Source organism: Cryptomeria japonica, chromosome 5 (genome assembly GCF_030272615.1).
Source record: "Cryptomeria japonica chromosome 5, Sugi_1.0, whole genome shotgun sequence".
Classification (NCBI taxonomy): domain Eukaryota; kingdom Viridiplantae; phylum Streptophyta; class Pinopsida; order Cupressales; family Cupressaceae; genus Cryptomeria; species Cryptomeria japonica.
The window spans coordinates 180720323-180737383 of record NC_081409.1 but is presented as its reverse complement, the minus strand read 5'-3'; positions in this window follow the sequence as shown (position 1 = coordinate 180737383).

Sequence of the window (17061 nt, the reverse complement as noted above, 5' to 3'; positions counted from 1 at the left end):
CATTCTTCCTGATCAGCTCAGACCATATCTCAACTGGTTTGTCAAAGTGACAAACTCATCACTCTTCATTTATATCAGCATCTCAACATGCCTTCTCTTTTGGTTCAGTGCATAACCCTGATTTCATGCACACTGGGCATTCCTTTGTTTCATCAATAGATCCAGTGTGAGCCTTCAAACACCTTCCTTTACCTCATCTTCCTTATCTCATGGAACTATGATGCACATTATGCATAATAGGAGATAATTTCCTCTTGCCGGTGGGAGTGAGTCCTTGTCATCTACATCCTACAGTGCACTCATGTGGCTTCCCTGTTTGTGCAACACATCTTCAAACAGGCACATGTGATCTGGTGTGGGCACATTCACTATCAGTCATTGCTTCTCATGATGACTACATCTTCATCCAGTGGGAGTCATGTTGTTCTACAACCTCACAGTGTACTAATGACCTGTTCATCCTTCTCCTCCCGTGTTGATGTGATTTAGGTAGCATTCTGCCTCTTCATCACAAACAACAGCTCAAGCACCTTGCCCATCCTGCTTGTACACTGGTCATGAGCTTTGTCAGTTGGCAGTTGTCTTTTCCATGTCATTGCATCACTTACTAGTTGAAATTCTTTCCTTGTCGATGATACACTGTATCAGTAGCCTATCTACCTCATCCACACAAGTTAGACACTAACTTGTGTACTAGTGACCTCAGTGATCATTCCTATGAGTGGCATGTTCTTTCTTAACAACACAAGGTGATATCAAAGATATCTCAATCTGTACTCCTCCATGATAGTGTTGCACATACATCTCTTATACCGGTAGTCATCACATACCAGTTGGCATCAATGACAACACAATGCCAATAGATGATGCTACTCATCTGGATGTGTCAGTCAGAAGTTCAGATTTGTGAGTTTATCCTAAGGGGGAGAGATTGTCCTTCTTAGAGGGAGAGATGCATGATCTGTATGTGTCTTTGGCATTGTTGTCAAAGGGGGAGAGAAGCATGTGAAAAACAACCTTATCTTGGAAGCTTTGTGTGCATGATTTTAGGGGGAGATTGTTGGTGTTGATTTCTTTCTTTGCATTGATTTTTTTTCACATTCATCTGTTGCCATCAATGCCAAAGGGGGAGATTGTTGGATATTGTTGTTGCTAGGATATGTTGTTGTCATTGATGTCAACATATTCCCGTGTTTTGGTGTTCTGGTGATTGCAGAGAGTTGATATGGTTGGTTTATCTGTTTGATATGTTGAATCAACTAGAGATACTTGATTCAGTGTTGGTTTCATGATTCTATGTGGTGATTTGACCAAGTTGTGGATTTCAGTATGAGGATTGGTTTTTCAGTGTTCAGTGTTGTAGTGTTCTGGTATTTGATTTATTGTGCTCTAGAATGATTATATCTTGAGTTGCGGATTTGGGAGAGTGTTTGAGATGTTCATGTGTATCTTCAATTCAGATGGTTCGTGATTTGGTGCTCCGCAAGTTATATTTCTAGTCCTAGTTGTTGTTGTTGAAGTGTTCAAGTATCCGCCTATTGATCAAAGAAGATTTGATTAAGTGGTGTTGGTGCAGCTATTGTGGATGATTCTAATGTGTTTATTGGTGTTTCCTAATCATTTCCTATTTTTTTTGCTAGTTTGCATTGATCATTGTGAGCATTATTGAGGATCTTATGGGTTTGGTGATGTTCTTCGTGTTATGCGATATTTTCAGTGGTGTAGTGTGTTGTGGATGATCTTGGCGAGATTTTTGGTGGTGTTGCATGCTCAAGGATTTGATTTGGGTGCATGCTATGTCCTTGTTGGCATTGTATTGGTTCAGTGGTTGATCTATGTATCGTGTGATGTAATTTTGTAATTAGGTCTTAAGGGTTGAGTCGACCTTTTAGTCAAGGTTGATGATTTGTATAAATGGGTGTTATATTCATGTAATTTGGATATAGGTATTGTGTCTGCATTATCAGAGAGTGGTGTATGTGCGAACAAGAGAATTCATCTTTCAGTGAGAAGTGTAGAGAAAAGAGTGTTGCAGGGAAGACAAATGAGCTTAACCAGAACTGTCATTAGGCATTTGGAGATGCTACTCTTTGAGTTCATATAATCTGGATTGTTGTTTGAATGTTATTGTAAGGTAGTGAACCTTCCCTGAGGGTTGTATCATTTCGGGTTATTATATTTTGAGCAGTGAGCTCTAGGAAGTGTGCTTGAATGCATGTGCATTCCCCATTGTATCCCATCAACAATGAAGGAAAACTAAGAGGGGGGGTGAATCAATTTTCATAGGATTAAACAATTTGAGCACAACTTGAAATCTAATCAACTGCAGCAATAATAAAGATAAGAACAATAACAATACACATAACACCAAGATTTTGGCATGGAAAACCCGGTTAAGGGAAAAACCATAGTGGGAACCTACCCACAATAAGATGATACTCTGCAGTAGTATGTGTAAATATTACAATGGGGAATGCACATGCATTTAGGCACACTACCTAGAGCTCACTACTCAAATTATAATAACCTAGAAAGTTACAACCCTTAGGGAAGGTTCACTACCTTGCAATAACATTCAGAAAACAATCCAGATTATATGAACTCAAAGAGTAGCATCTCCAAATGCCTGATGACAGTTCCGGTTAAGCTCATTTGTCTACTTTGCAACATTGTTTTCTCTACACTTCTCATTGAAAGATGAATTCACTTATTCACATATACACCACTCTTTGATAATGTACACACAACACCTATCTTCAAATTACATGAATATAACATCCATTTATACAAATCATCAACCTTGACTACAAGGTCAACTCAACCCATAAGAGCTAAATACAAAATTACATCACACGATACATAGATTAACCACTGAACCAATAGAATTACTGCAAGGTCATAGCATGGACTCAAATCAAATCCTCAAACACGCAACACCACCAAAAATATCGCGAAGATCATCCACAACACACTACACCACCAAAAATGTCACATAACACGAAGAACATCACCAGATCCATAAGATCCACAATAAAGTGCACAATGATCAATACAAACCAGCAAAACAAATAGGTCACGATTAGGAAACACCAACAAGCACGTTAGAACCATCCGCAATAGCTACACCAACACCACTTAATTAAATCTTCATCGATCAACATGATGATACTCAAGAACACTTCAACAGAAGAAACTAGGGCTAGAAAGATAACTTGCGGAGCACCAAATTATGAACCATCTGAATTGAAGATACACATGAACATCCCAAACAATCTCCCAAATTTGCAACTCAAGATATAATGATTCTAGAGTACATCGGATCAAATACCAAAACATTACAACACTGAACACTGAAAAACCAATCCTCATACCAGAATCCATAACTCGATCAAATCACCACATAGCATCATGAAACCAATATTGAATCAGGTATCTCCAGTTGATTCAACATATTAGATAGATAAACCAACTAGATCAACTCTTTGCAATCACCGAAACACCAAAACACAAGAATATGTTGACATCAATGACAACAACATATCCTAGTAGCAGCAATATCCAACAATCTTCCCCTTTGGCATTGATGGCAACATATGAATGTGAAAAACAATCAATACAATGAAAGAAATGAACACAACAATATCCCCCTGAAATCATGCACACAAAGCTTCTAAGATAAGGTTGTTTTTTTACATGCTTATCTCCCCCTTTGATAGCAATGCCAAGGACACATACATATCATACATCTCTCCTTCTAAGAAGAACAATCTCCCCCCCTTAGGATAAACTCAGAAATCTAAACAACTGAACCACTCATTGAATACTCCAACTGAGTAGCAAGAGCTACTCATCAATTCCGATAAGAAGATAAGACTATGAAGTCTACTGGATTGATGCATCTCAATGCATCTAGTTCTTGTCAGGAGGTGCAGAGACCCCTAATTTATCTCTCATATATACAAATGTATTTGGAAGAAAAGGCTTAGTAAAGATATCTGCAATTTGATCCTTTGTAGATACATACTCTAATTTGACTTCTTCCTCACTGACTTTCTCCCTCAAGAAATGATACTTGATTGATATATGCTTTGTTTTAGAATGCAATACCAGATTCTTGGATATATTAATAGCACTTGAATTATCACAATATATAACAATAGGATCATCATAAATAACTCTTATGTCCTTCAATGTCTGCTTCATCCAAACTACTTGAGTACAGTTGTTGGCAAGAGACATTGTTCTGGTGAAGATTGATGCATGAGAAATTCTTAGGAGTTGTCATTGATGGCAACTCAGTTCAGATATCATATCTAGTACATGTAGATTTGATTTACTGGAAGTTGTGTTATCATTTGGCATAAGTCTGGAAGGTGGAATACAGTCTCCGATAGAGAATGAATACAATGTGTAGATCTTGATTTTGGTTGCAGTAATAGAGGCAGATGATTCGAGGTTCGAGGTAGCTTATTTTGTAATCCTAGTTTCCGGTGTTGATTCATGAGCGAGATTGAAGGTCTAGTACTCGGTAATCCAGGAAGAACTAATGTGTGATCCAAAATCTTTGGGATGATTTCGGTGATTGGTTTCGAGTTCAAGGAGATTGGGCCGACATATGTGATGATTTTTATCATCTTGTTTAGGTCTGTATATGGATTTGTGGTTGAATTAAGCCGACTTGTTGATTACATGTTTCATGTTGCGTGTTATGCGGTTTTTGGAAGCCAACACGAGAATTGATCTATTTTGGTGGTGCAGATATATAAGATCAACTTGTATGAGGTAGATGTGCGAATTTTGATGTGTGATGAGCAAATTAGCATTGGTATGCAAATTTGGTGCTCGGGTATATGACTGTGCAATAGAACAGAGTAGATAAGCATAATAGAGGAAGACAGTCAAATTGTACTTAACCGGAATTGCTATTTGGCATTAGTAGATTCTATTCTTTAGTTCAGACACTATTGTAATCATTTGTAGGACAATGAGTTCTCTAGGTTGTAGCCCTCTTTTGTATTTGAGCAGTGAGCTCTAGGCAATGTGCCTAAATGTAAGTGCATTCCCCTTTTTGTAATATCATCATACTCCTGATCAAAGTATAATAATATTGTGGGTTCAAATCCCATCGTGGTTTTTCCCTTTTTGGGTTTCCACATAAAAATTCTGGTGTTATGGTTTTGTGGTTGATTGGTTTATGTTTTTACACTTTACTTTCATTCTTATGCATTCGGTGGTTTAAGAATTAGATTAATAAATTAGTGAACTGCATGACACTAATTCACCCCCCCTCTTAGTGTTCATTGATTCCAACAGGGAATCCATAGGGTTTTGTGTATGACTCTTCACTTATTTACAAGCTTCATTTTCCATTATATTGTCTCAAACAAGCCCCTAGGGCTTGGTATGAGAAGATGGAAAAAATTCTACTATCCTTTGGTTTCACATGTCATTTCAATCCCACAATTTACACTCAAAGATATGAGGGTGATCTTTTGATTATTGTGTTGTATGTGGATGATTCAAAGTGTTCAACAAGCATTGATGGAATAGTTCACATGATAGATCTTCACCTTCTACATTATTTTCTTGGTCTACAGGTTATTTAGTCATCGAAGGAGATTTTTATTTATTATTACCTGCTTCAAAGGTTTGGTATGCTTGATTGCAAGCTTGCATCCACACACTTTATATTAGGTGTCATGTTGTCTTCTATTTTTTCTTCTCCTTCAATTGATTCTAAATTACACAAGCATTTGGTTGGTAGTCTTTTGTACCTGACATATTCTCATCTTGATATTTCCTTTATAGTTGGTCTTGTCTCTCATTTCTCTCACAATCCACATAACAGTCAATGGAAGGATTCCAAGCATATCTTGAGGTATATTTATGACACATCTCATTATGACATTCATTATTCTTTGAGAGATTTATGAATTGTTGGCTTCATTGACTCAGATTGCATAGTGATGTTAATGATCAAATTTATGGCTTTATTTTTTATCTTGGTTCTGGCCATATTACATGGTCTTGCAAGAAGGAATCTATTATTGCATTATCATCTATTGATACTAAGTATCGAGCAACAGTTCTAACTAGCCAAGAATTTTTATGGCTTCGTCAGTTATCGATATAGTTTGGTTTTCCTCTTGATGGTCTCACTATTCTTTGGTATGACAATTAGTGTGATCATTTCTCATAACCTAGTGGAGCATAAACAAACTAAGCATATTGAGATCCACATGTACTTCATTCAAAATTTTATTTAGGATGGTCTTCTCACCTTGGATTACATACCTATAAAGGAGAAAGTTACAAACATCTATTGGCATTGCATGAAGATTGTATTAATGAAGCATAGTGTTGTCATTGATGTCAATAATAACCGGTAATGGAGTTGTATTGCAACCGGTAGTGATGTGGTAATGCAACTAGTAGTAAAGAAGTGATGGAAACCGGTATTGGTAGTTGAAGCAGAGTGATCAACCGGTAACCCCAACTAGTTGCTATGCCAAACCCTAATCGATGGAGCTTGGTGAATCGATTATGTTGATCTATGATCGAATGGTGATCAAAGATGGAGATGCCACGTATGCATGATGCACATGATGAGTTTCAAAGTGGTTTTGGCACATAGAGATAGTTGTTTTATCTTGGGAATGAGCAAATGCATAACATGTAGTGAATAATGTGTGATGAGTTATAGGATCCAATATGCGGTGATCTAGGAGCAGTCAAATTTTCAGTGTAAGTTTGCTTTATTAAGTACTGATGATGAACCTATATCTTATAGGGAAGCACAATCTTGGATGCAAGCCATGCAGGAGGAAATGACATCTTTGGATAGTTGTGACACCTAGTTGGATCTTGTTAGTTCACCTAAAGGAAGAAATTCCATTGGATGCAAGTGAGTATTTAAGAAGAAATTTGGTGAAATTTTCTCTTATTGCTAAGCCCTAGTCCCTCTCAAACAGTCTCCAATTTGAAATGGGGTAGGTTGTGTATCCCCCTGATGGCATTTGATCCTCGGGGCTACACGTGATTGTTGGAGGTCGACTTAATCAATAATTTACCTAGGGAATCCTATATAAAGACATCCTATCAATTCATTTTCACGTAGAAACAATTGAACAATCACATACCCTATTATTTGTGCATTTGTAAGCATTCATCATCAAGCATTCTCAAAGACTCAAGACTGCATAATCTTCATTCAAGGATTGTGGAGCAAAGTTACATCAATCTTCATGCAAGCATGTGTGTGTGATTAGGGTTTTCATGTTCATGTGTTTGGCATGCCATTACATTCAATATTTGTGATTACATTCAAACAACATTGTATCAAAATAAAAAATTACAGATCTAAGGTATATCACCTTAAAAATTATTTCAATATTTGCATTATTTCATTCAAGGTTAATTCCTAAATCGGGGTTTGACTTAGGCGAACCCCTATCCCAACATATTTCCCTCTCTTTCTGTGTCCAAGAAATAGGTGCGGGAACTATACTCGGGAATTTCGACAATGTCGACAATGATGAATAGGTTCAACTTTCAACAATGGAAAATTTGGAGATCTAGGGTAGATCTATGTTATTTTGTGATTTGATATCAAATGAAGATATCTAAATTGCAAAATAATATTACTAAAGATAATTTGCAAATCATCAACATAAAAATTTGGAGAGCATGCAAACATATCTTCATTGAAATTCATTGAATTAATGCACATCTTTATACAATAAGATTCACAACTGAATCAAACTAATCATCTGTGATAAACAATCGATCTAAACAACTATCTTCTAGCAATAGCTAATCTACTAACAATGTCAATTATTTTCAAAACCACCAAGTGGTATTTGCTAAATCACATGTCTCAAAAACAAGAGAGCACAAAATCGTTGAAGGCAACATTTACTTTTTGGTACTGATTTTTTTTCAATATTAAATATTAGAATATTATTGGACTCAAACAAATATTTAACATACTAAACACATTCACATCTTCAAAGATGTACAAATAAATATTTATTTTACACAAAAAAGAATATTTCTTTTCTTATACAAGATGTACAACACCTTTCTTCGTAACGAAAATCATAGATCCTTAGATATAAAGTAAAAAACATTTAATTATGTAATAGTTTATCAAGATTCCAAATGGAGATGAAAGTGGGGAAATCCTAGTTTGAATGTTTATAGTCTGGTTAAAATAAATGACAAATTGCTGGCTACACTCCATTTCAACTCTTAAACTCTCCTCTCTTCAATAGTATGAGGAAGGTGGGATGAGAAATATCTTGGATACTGGAATGAAAGTGTCGTCATTGTAAAATGAACCAAACTTCTTCATCTTTTCCATCTAATGGATTAGACTTGTTCTAAGTAACGATCAATATTTACATAATGTTTCAGATTACATTTAATGATTCATCGTCAACAGTTCCTCATATGATAATAGATCATTGAGTGTGATTTCAAATATTGACAACAAAGACACTCACACATTTATTTAAAAAAAAAAAAAAACAAGACACTCACACATTTATTTAAAAAAAAAAAAAAACTCACAAATTTTCAGCTCAACTCTATTGCTGTTGAAGTTGTGGTATTTTAACATCTTGCAAATGCTGCTTCTGTTTGGGGCACTTCCAATGATGGCCTTTCTGAACTGCTGCTTGGTTTGTAGTTGGTGTATGGTTACTTGCAGGTCTCGTCAATTAAGAAAAAGTGAAGTCAAGCTCTAACATAGAAAGTATCATACCTGAGTAAACAAATGCTAAGAGCATTTCCATCAACAACCACCAAGATCAATGAAGTCACAGTAACAGAGTAACTATTTTTTATGCCAAGCAGGAAAAAATATTCAACCAAATGGTGAATCTAAGATATATGCACCCAAGAAAATAAAATATCAACAAAACCTACATATTCTGCTCTGGGTGCACAGAAGAATGCGCAATCCCTGATCCAAAGCATTCAGTTTAGCATGCAGTGAAAGAATGCTAGAAAAGCTTGCTCTGTTTGAATTAACAATTGTGTTTGCTTATAAATCACCAGGGTCTCTTTGCACCAGTGACAACATTTGGAGTCAGTATTGCCAATTACTCACATTACAGTGCAGTAGCCAACATCATTATAGCCAAATTCATGAACAACACACATAATTCGTTGTTACACCACCTCCTTAACAAGCTTAAAGCCTTAAAATGGCTCAAACCAAGATAACTAGATAATCTTTGGAACATTTATCCCCTAAAAATTGCATACAACTGATGAGAAATCATATTTCAGGAATATGATGATAAAATGCTACTTATTCCAGAATTTCTTGCAGCATTAAGAAATTATGGACAAATTTTACATAAAGCACAACAATAAACTAAAATAATGTTAACTTCGTGGAGAAGATCAAACATGGATTAAGAAGGCCACCAAATATTGTTGAGCTCATAACCATGCAATGGTCTAAAACATGACTGTTCAAATACTGTCAGCAATCTACCATCAATGCTGTGCATCATTCTTCTCTCTGCATCAAAAAATACTAACTTATTTCCAGGCAGATATACTGAAAGCCACCCACAACTGTTAACTACTACCTGTGGATAATTGCACCTCATAACTACTCTTCCAAAATTTCTCGGGCCATGAAGATCCTTATAAATGTTCCGGCCATGAAATGTTTCTTCACATAGGCTCCTTTGAATTGGTTGAAATTCTGACCATCTACCTTTTATTTTCACCTCATCTTCATCTTCAATCAACTTCCATAGTGAAAGCTCGTTATTGTTCACCAATACAACATTTTCATCACTCCCACGTATTTCCCAATCAGGAAAAATGTCAATCTTTGGACCTCCTTGTCTCTGTGGCTGTCTAATGACATCTTAAGTTCTCTCTGCAACATTAAATGCCACAACATCAAACCTAAACCTCCACATGATCCCACCCAAACTGCTCTTATTAATCCAATAAAACTTTCCTCTAGAGTACACTCCTTCCCCACTGGGAAAAACTGATATGGGTGGACTGGTTATCTCCAATTTGGCCCATTCATTAGTCCCCGAATCATAGATTTCCATCACAATATTGTTGTTATCTTGGTTTGTTCCTATGACCAATGTGCAGACCCTTGTGGAGGTATTAAAAGCCAATCCAATAAAATCCCATCTCTTAAGTTGGTTAGGAGGGGGAAGGATTATCCATGTTCTGGTAACAGGTTGCAAATGCAAAATGAGGTTGATGCCCTATCCTTTGAACAACAGAGGAGACTCTTGCAGACAGTCAATACATTGACCCTCCCCTGTTCCAAAAACTCTAATGAAAATTTGTACACAGGGTAAGTGGGTTCTGATGGAACTAAATACCAATTGTCAAGTAGAGGTTTGGTCAAGGATGAGGGTCTGAAGCAGCCAAAGAGGAAAGCAGGAGAGGAGCATGGAGGGACAACTCCTGAAATTGATTGCACTAAGGTCTTTCCTGGTGAAAGAAAATGACTCCATTTTTTACAAACAACCCTGAACCTCCTACGGATTAGAGTGGGCAGATTAGCTAGAATTAGTATTAATAATTCTTGCGGAAGGCTACACCATATCTTACTATTCATCTCAATATTTTCTGCTCTAGCAATGCCCATTTTCAGACCTGCAGCTAACTCTAATTTTGTTTCATCTGACATACATTCTAAATCTAAAAGAGGTCCAGATTGAAGAGTTCCAGCTCGAGTCGGAATCATATTGCCAGATTGACAGCGCCTCTTTAGTGGATTTCTCTGTGATGTGATCTTAAACCAGGAGAAACACACAGATCTTCAATGGTAGATCATAGAGTACTTTTCGAATTGTGTTCCTATCAACATACGCAAGATATGACGTATCCTTGAAAAGGGCGGACGTTTTTAATTGGAATTGTAAGTTATTGATACTCCCTAGGTGCTCGTTTTCAACGGTAGTGTGGCAGTTCTTTCGGGAGGAAATTAGTTCGTGCTGAAGCGAGGAATATTAATGTATTGTTTATTTTTTATTAGTCTGGAATATGGTAATTAATAAGACAGCAGAATTAAAATATTTTGATTAGATTTTTTTTATTAATATTTTTTTTTTAAATTTTTTTAATTTATATTTATTTTATTTTATTGGATAATCGATATGAACATTTTTATTCTTTTCATATATTGAAACAAGTTATTAGGCTATCAATGTAAAAGAGTAAAAATGTCTTATATTGATTATTTTAGGAATAGTAAAACTTTTTTCTTTACCTGCTCTTTTAGTCGTTTTGACTACTTTAGCTCAGTATAGTGGGAGCTTCTAATTATATCGTACATTATTTCTTCTTCATGATCCTTTTTTCAATATGAAAAGACATTAAAAGATAGTGATGCAATTGGATTTCTATGTAGATTTCACATCCCATATTAAACCTCAATCTAAATGGAGAATCTAGGAGATAAGATTTTCCTCAATTTTTATGTTTGCTTGTCAATTCTTTTGTAATCAATAAGTAGCACTTTCCAAATTCAGATCCTATTAGCGGCCCATTGATTGCAAGCTTGTAAGTTGGTATGTCCTCGTGCTTTGTTTCTCTATAACTTATACTAGTACATATTCATGTGAACCCTAGACAAACATTTTAGTCAATAAGAACTAGCTTTCTTGTTATATAAAGGATCAAGAATGCTCTAATACTTGAATTTTATTTTTTATGAATTTTTTACCATTACTCTCACATTGTTCAATAGGAGATCAATTTTGTATGGTTAAAGCTCAAAATTCTTCATTTGAACAAGCATTATTACCTATCTAATATTGGATATGTTGCAACTATATGGTGTCATTAAATGAGTTAAGTTTGATTCAATTTAGACATGTTACTATGTTTTATTCCTTTGTTGTACATACATGTTTCTATTTTTAAATTTTAACTTGTTATTATGTGAAGTTAGTGTGAGATATTAGTACACCATGCAGAGTTGCCAATCATTGGTGGCTAAGTGTTAAGGTGAAGCAATTACTACAATGGTGGCCTCTCTAAAATAATAATACTTTCCAATCCTATCATGGGTAAATAGTTCAACAGTTTATCTTGCCTTGCTCCAACTATTGCACATATATGATAAGTTGATCTTACCCATCTTCATTCACCATCAATAAGTAGAGCTTTTTTTTTTCTTCCCTAAAATCACTTTTTCATCATTCCTGATTGGTAAAACTTCTTTCAATTTACTCCATGCTTGTTGTTGCTTAACAATTTTGTGTGCCTCTCCGTGTCTTCCAAATTAGTGTAATATTGTTCCTTTTCTATGTTTTTCATATTGACAAAAGAAACTAATGATATTTAACCACTTTCTCTAACTCTAAAGGTTTCTCTCGCTTGTAAGTATGGCTTCTAGTTTAATAGTTTTCATCATTACATAAAAATTTCTAGTCCCTCCACCATTATTTCTCCTTTCACATTAATATCCTACCCATTTGTTTATAGTAGTACAATAATATTCCCTTGATTTTAATTATTAGCAATAGGGTTGTTCTTGATGCTTTGCTCTACAGTAACACTTGAATTTGGATTCAAACTAGAAATGCTATATCCTTTTGTAGCTTGGTCATTTTAACATTTGGAATCCTTAGATGAAGAAGAAAGAATTTAGAGGCACATGTCATTTCTTGAACTTGAAATCATGGACTCTCTAAAGCAATATTGCTCTATGAATGGTTTATGAAACCACTTTTCTCACACACAATATTTTATCCTCCCCTTCTCTCTCCATTTAAGAACCAAATATTTCATGAAGCTCAAAGACACCAAGAAACTTAACAAAATCATTAATCATCCATTTGATATGTCCTAAACAACTAAATGTGAATTAAAATATTTACATATAATATTGTGTGGTCTCTTAACTATCACTTTCATTCTTCAATGCATCCATTCAATCTTAATGAAAGATATTTTTCATAGTATTTACCATTTTTATCACCTAAGATCACTCACAATGGCATTAGTGATCTCATTATACACTCCTTTATTAATTAATCTCTACAACCATTACTCCATTTCTAGGGTCACCTATTAGAGCCATTAAAATGTTTTCCCCTTGTTTTACCTTGACCTCTCATCACCCTTTTCATTTCTCCATCACACTATACACACCATTATTTTCTTACTAAGACCCCTGGGGTTTTTGTATGGCATTTCTTAAACACATCGCATTCAGGATTTTGCAATAGAGAGTACACACTAAATTTTTTGAATAATTTAAGGCTAAAATATGCTAAACAAGCCTCCAAACCAAACATCCAATTTTTCCTTCCTAGATCATATTTGACAAGTCATTTTTGCATCATTAATAACACATTTTCAGACTTTGCAAGTTCCATAGTGAAAGGAAAAAAGATGTGAGTGATCCCTAAAACTTATAGAGGAATACAAGTCAAGGATACAAGTGATTGAAAGAGGTCACTACTATCCCTATTAGACACCAATATTAGGAGAAGGTGAGTAACACCGCCCTCATTAGACACCAACATCTGAAGGACAACAATTGAACTTTTATTGGACATTGACACTCAAAGAGCTTCACCAACACTCTTTTTGGTCATGATAATATCTATTAAGACACAAGTATCTAATGAAATTTCCTTAGAAATTATACACATCCATAGAACCTCTTGATCCCTTCTCTAGTTATTCACCACCTTCAAATCTACATCAAACAATAAAATGGTCAAAGACACTCTCTTTTTTTAATTTCTCTCCTTTATAATTTTTTTTTGATCCCCATCTTAGTTTTTATATATGCTTCTAGCATAAATTTGAAATCAATTGCATTATTGTTTTAATTGGAAAAACTAGATTATTAAGTAGACTAAACACGTAATAAAGTAAGCACATATTAGCATTGCGATTGCTTATTTTCATTTATAGCCACAAACTAATACATTGAGTTCAAATGTTGTTTCTAATACCATAGCCAAAATATTTATGACTAGATTACTCAGAAAGCGCTTTGTTCTTATATTAAAAATTCATCAAGGTTGTCTATTTTCCCTTTTCCTTTTTGCTTCTAGCTAATGCATTGGACTACATAATTGAAAAATCTCATGAATTGATTTTGATTTAAGGCATTGATTTTCCACCAAAATCCCACATGCTGATATCGCTTTTTTTAAAATCATTAATGACACCAAACCATTCAATCTCATAGACCAAACAAAAAACATATATCTCATATTTAACATGGATGTAAGTCTCTCAAGGAAAGGAAAGTTAAATCAAATTCATTTCTAAAAATAGGAAATCAATCAATAAAATATTCTAAAGTCCTCATTTATTAAATCATAAATCAAAATCATATGCACAAGATGATAATCTGAATTCCAAACAATCCTCAAATGAACCCTCCAAAACTAACAAGCATAATTCAAGGTCCAAATCCATGAGAAGACAAAGCATAAAAACATAATGCATCTGATAACAAAGTGGACAATATCTATCTAATGATTAAATTTTTCAAGTAGACCAAGAATGGGGAATGATATTTATCCTCTAGGATATACCAAGCAATAGTATCTCTCTCCTAGAACAATCTCTACTTAGGTCCATCATGAACATACATTCATACTCGAGTGAAGGTTCCTTGGTCTTCCTATTGAAACCTCATCAAAGAATAACTATCTCAACAAATGTCTCTAAACCCAATATAACTCCATCCTTACCTCAATCTCTAAGTAACCATGAGCACATACAATTGAAACCAATCCATGTTGAAATCCAAATGCAAGTTTTCACATATATCTCCCAAAAAAAAGATTTGTGTACTTGATACCTTAGGTAGCATGCTAGTAGTGAGTTGGCAGCAATGGCACATAAAGGCAACACATGAGTATGGTTCTTGTGTCATAATCAAATATAAAATTAAATCTATTTTATTTTTTAAAGTTTTCACATATGAGGTTAATCCTTAACCAACTTGATTGTGGATTGGGAGCTCACTAACCATAATAATCACTAACTGAGGCTAAAAGACCCATATCAAATTTCATCACCATTAATCTGCCTTGTCAACTATCCACAAGGATATGGGTACAAGGGTCTATGGAACCCTTAGTGCCCTATTAGCTCTTTTATTTTTTAATTTAAAAAATTGTTATGCAATTTTTAATTTTTTTAATTCTTTAATTCAAATAGTTGACTATATGGCCAAACAATTGCATACATGGAGGGATTTTTTTAGTTTAGGCCTTGATTACCAAAATACATCAAGTTTTATGTCAATCCTAATGTCTCAAGTCTCTTGGATCCAATGATTTGGTCTATTTTATTCCAAGATGACACTTCTATAACTTCTTCCACAAAACTCTCATGGTCAACACTAAGGGAAAACTCTCTTTATCAAACATTTTTAAAAGGCCAAATTTGCAATAATAAACACAAATCAACAAATCTCACAACTTTCGAACGTACACTTTATACTTTGAAATATGTGAAATTTCTCAACCATTGTCTGACTTGAACTTCGCATCAAATATGTGCAAACAAGAATTAAATAGAATTGGGGAGCTTTGTCCTCCTTCAACCACAACCATGTCTCTATATCACTTGTTAGGAAATTATTAGGTTAATCAAAACATTTCTTACATAACCCCATGAGAGTAAAATTTGTGGATAAGCTTATAGAATAACCATAATATAGATATCAAAGATATGTCACAAGATTACACAAGGTATACTCTAGGACTCTTGAGTGAAAACCAAACCTCCAAAAATATCTACACTCAATATATTATTTAACAATAAAACATTATAATACACTTTCAAAGTCTTCATGAATACTTCTAAACATCAATCTCCTCCAATACATCCTCCATTTTTCCAAGTATAATATCTAATCATGCATCCACACGTCTCATTTTATGCTTTACATGTGCACTCTACAAAAGAGTTCAATACAAATAGTATAGCCAACATTAATCATTAAACATATGCTTTTTTCACATAATCAAGTTCACGTAAAATTGGCAAGTGGTATTAACTAAACCATATGTTTGAAAATCATGAGAGCAAAAAATCGTTGTCTCCGAGATTGATTTTGATACTAAGTGTTTTCAATATTAAATACTTTTCTAATGAGCAACTCACACATAAAATATCTAGCTAATATTACAATACAATTTTACAAGAAGATTCAAATAAAAATTTAATTTAGCCAAACACGACTACTATAAATGCGTTACAAATATATATTTGTTTTACATAAATATTTTGACAAAACACCCTATTTCCCAACAAGAATATTGTGAAATAGTTTATAAAGATTCTAGATGGAAATAGACTTCAGAAAATCCTAGTTAGACACTAGATCTTTATAATTACATCTAATATACAGTGGAATCTAGCTTAAAAAAATAATAATGGCTAATAGTATGAGGAATATGGGACACAAAATTTCCTTACATACATCATTCCAAAATGCACTAAACTTGGGGAGAATTACCATGACAAAGTAAGAAAGAAAGAGTAAATGGCGAGTTGGCCTTCTCACGAAAATGAACCTTTGAGAAACTAGGGCTGGATCAGAAACCAGGGACGGACTTCTTATGGATTTATTCCCCTCCAGTAGTGCCATAGATTGGGGTACCATAATCGTAAGCTATCTCAGAACCAGGACAATTGTTTTTATAGTCATCCTCGGCAAAATGCCACTGAGGAATATCAACACTTAGACTCCTGGGAAAAAATGGTTGCGACAGGATCAAACTACATTCCCATTTCAACTTATAAGAAAAGCTTCACCACTCCTAAACAATCTTTGCACCCCAAGATGCAGCCTAAGCATCAAAGACCACAAGACCATCCTTCATTAACAACAGGGTGGCCTAACAAGGTGTGGAGTAGTTTAGGCCCGTCGAATAGAGATCTGCGAGCCAAGGACCCAAGAAATGCTTTCCCCTCAGGGACCAATCATCGGGGATTTAAGAGAAGGGATCAGAAATGGCCAAGGAAAGTGGGAAGCAATCTCTTTGTACTCCCCTCGAGTTCGCATAACCCTTTCTCCTCGGG